Source organism: Mandrillus leucophaeus, unplaced genomic scaffold (genome assembly GCF_000951045.1).
Source record: "Mandrillus leucophaeus isolate KB7577 unplaced genomic scaffold, Mleu.le_1.0 Scaffold446, whole genome shotgun sequence".
Classification (NCBI taxonomy): Eukaryota; Metazoa; Chordata; class Mammalia; order Primates; family Cercopithecidae; genus Mandrillus; species Mandrillus leucophaeus.
Genome location: NW_012104765.1, coordinates 215,965 through 219,132, shown reverse-complemented (window position 1 = coordinate 219,132; position 3,168 = coordinate 215,965).

The following is a 3,168-nucleotide window of genomic DNA, read 5'->3' as shown; positions in this document are numbered from 1 at the left end:
AGCCCCTGCCCACCAAACTGTCCTTGAAAACCCCCCTAACCTCAGAGCTTTGGGGAGACTGATTTCAATAGTAACTCCATCTTCCATGTAGCTGGCCTCGAATTATTAATAATTAAACTCTTTTTTTTTTTTTGAGACGGAGTCTCACTATTGCCCAGGTTGGAGTGCAGTGGCACGATCCCGGCTCACTGCAGGCTCTGCCTCCTGGGTTCAAGCGATTCTCCTGCCTCAGCCTCTGGAGTAGCTAGGACTACAGGCACCCACCACCACGCCCGGCTAATTTTGTATATTTAGTAGAGACGGGGTTTCACCACACTAGCCAGGCTGATCTCGAACTCCCGACCTCAGGTAATCTGCCCGCCTCCGTCTCCCAAAGTGCTGAGATTACAGGCATGAGCCATAGCGCCCGGTCCTAAACTCTTTCTTTGCTTCAATACCATGGTTAATAAATTTGTATGCCTTTTTTCCTTTTTTTTTTTTTTTTTTTTGATACAGGGTCTCACATATGTTGCCCGCGCTAGAGTGCAGTGGTTTTTCACAGGCATGACCACAGCACACTACAGCCTTAAACTCCCGGGCTCAGGGGACCCTGCTGCCTCGTCCTACCAAGAAGCCCTTTTCTCCTCTTAATCTGCCTTTTGTCACTTGATTTTCATCAAACCTTCAGAGATGGAAGGAGAAGTTTGCCCTGGGCCCCTATAGTTTTGGCACAGTAAGCAGGATTCCAAAACCACTCTGCTCTTCTGGAAGCTGTAGTCAAGGGAACCCAGGGCCCGAGAAGCCAGCAGAAGGGTGAGAAATTCTTCCCAGCCGGGCTACTGGCCTCTCTCTCTGTAGAGTATGCTTGAGCAGATGGTAAAAATTACTGTTTATCTCTTTTTCCTCTCCAAAATCTTGATTAATGAGAGAAAGAGATTTGTATGATTTAGTCTTGGGTATAGCAACTCTGGTGTACTTTTTTTTTTTCTTTTAAACGGAGTCTCGCTCTGTCACCCGGGCTGGAGTGCAATGGTGCGATCTTGGATCACTGCAACCTCCACCTCCCAGGTATAAGCAATTCCCCTGCCTCAGCCTCCTGAATAGCTGGGATTATGGGCACCCGCCGCCAAGCTTGGCTAATTTTTGTATTTTTAGTAAAGACAGGTTTCGCCATGTTGGCCAGGCTGGTCTAGAACTCCTGACCTCAGGTGATCCACCTCGGCCTCCCAAAGTGCTGGGATTACAGGCATGAGCCACCACGCCTGGCTTGGTGTGCTTTTTGGTATGAATATTCATATTGTCTGATCCTTTTCTCCCCAGAAATAGTATTTTCCTCTGTCTTTGTCTTTCTGTCTTGTTCTGTCATAGACAAGGGCACCATAGGGTGGAACACAGACCTAAAACTCCTAGAAGTCCATTGTTCGAGCTGGCCCTGCATACTGGTCAGTTTTGCTGTTCTGACCAGGTCAGCTTCTATTTAGACAAATCTTGCTCGGGGTCCCCAAGATAAAAACCGGATAAGGTTCTGTGTTAGGCAGTCCTTTATTTATTTATTTATTTATTTATTTATTTTTGAGATGGAGTTTTGCTCTTGTCGCCCAGGCTGGAGTGCAGTGGTGCAATCTCGGCTCACTGCAATCTTTGCCTTCTGGTTTCAAGCGATTTTCCTGCCTCAGCCTCCCGAGTAGCTGGGATTACAGGTGCGTGCCAGCACGCCCAGCTAATTTTTGTATTTTTAGTAGAGACTGGGTTTCACCATGTTGGCCAGGCTGGTCTAGAACTCCTGACCTCAGGTAATCCACCCACCTCGGCTTCCCAAAGTGCTGGGATTAGAGGCATGAGCCACTGCGCCTGGCCCGCACAGTTCTTGCATTACTATAAAGAAATACCTGAGACTGGGTAATTTATAAAGAAAAGAGGATTAATTGGCTCACGGTTCTGCAGGCTATACAGGAAACATGGTGCTGACATCCACCTGGCTTCTGGGAAGCCTCAGGGAGCCTTTACTCATGTAGAAGGCAAGGTGGGAGCAGGCACAGCACATGACAAGAGCAGACACGGGTGGGAGAAGGTGCCACACCCTTTCAAACAACCAGATCTCGTGAGATATCACTCACTATCACAAGGACAGCACCAAGGAGATGACGCTAAACCATTTATGAGAAAACCACTCCATGATCCAATCACCTCCCATCAGGCGCCACCTCCAGCATTGGCAATTACAATCCAGCAGGAGACTTGGGGGGACAAATAGCCAAACTATATCAGGTTCCCTCTTGTCTTGTTGTATGTCCTCGGGAGCTTGACTTGTGACAAGGGGGAGCACTCTCTCTTAGCCTTCATCATCCGGGGGGCATGATTTTGGGGTGACATCCAGTGTGCTATCTGAAAAGATTGGGAACCCCAAGACACACGAAATTTTAGGCAGGATACTCTCTGTTCTGAATCTGCCAAGCTCTCAGGGGAGTTTGAGGAAGTCCCATCTAAGCGGACTTTATCATCTCAACGCATGCTGCTTGGTTAGTCCCAGGAAAATCCAACCCCAAGAGGACCTACCCAGTATCACAGATTAATGCGCCTGTGACTGGCAGCACCCCAACATGTGTATAGAAGTACCTTATACACAAACACCATCCTTAACTGGCTGTGGCAGCAAGAGTCTTTTGCCACCCAGGCACAGTGGCTCACGCCTGTAATCTCAGCACTTTGGGAGTCCAAGGCAGGTAGATCATGTGAGGTCAGGAGTTCAAGACCAGCCTGACTGACATGGTGAAACCCCGTCTCTACTAAAACTACAAAAAAATTAGCCGGGCGTGGTGGTGCACACCTGTAATCCCAGCTACTCGGGAGGCTGAGGCAGGAGGATCACTTGAACCCGGGAGGCGGAGGTTGCACCGAGCTGAGATCGCGCCATTGCACTCCAGCCTGGGCAACAAAAGCAAAACTCCATCTCAAAAAAAAAACTTATTGTTAACCTGGAAAATTACGTCCTGGGCTTTCCATGAAGAGGTGGATTGGACTGAGTCACTATTAGAATAAATATATCATTGAAATTTTAATTATCCGTGGCTAAAAATGGATATTTTAAATTAGAAAGACTTCTATATTTGAAAAATATTTTAGACCTCTCTCGTTCCAAACAATTGCCTATTTGAATTTATGGGTGGCTGAAACTTTTTTTTTTTTTTT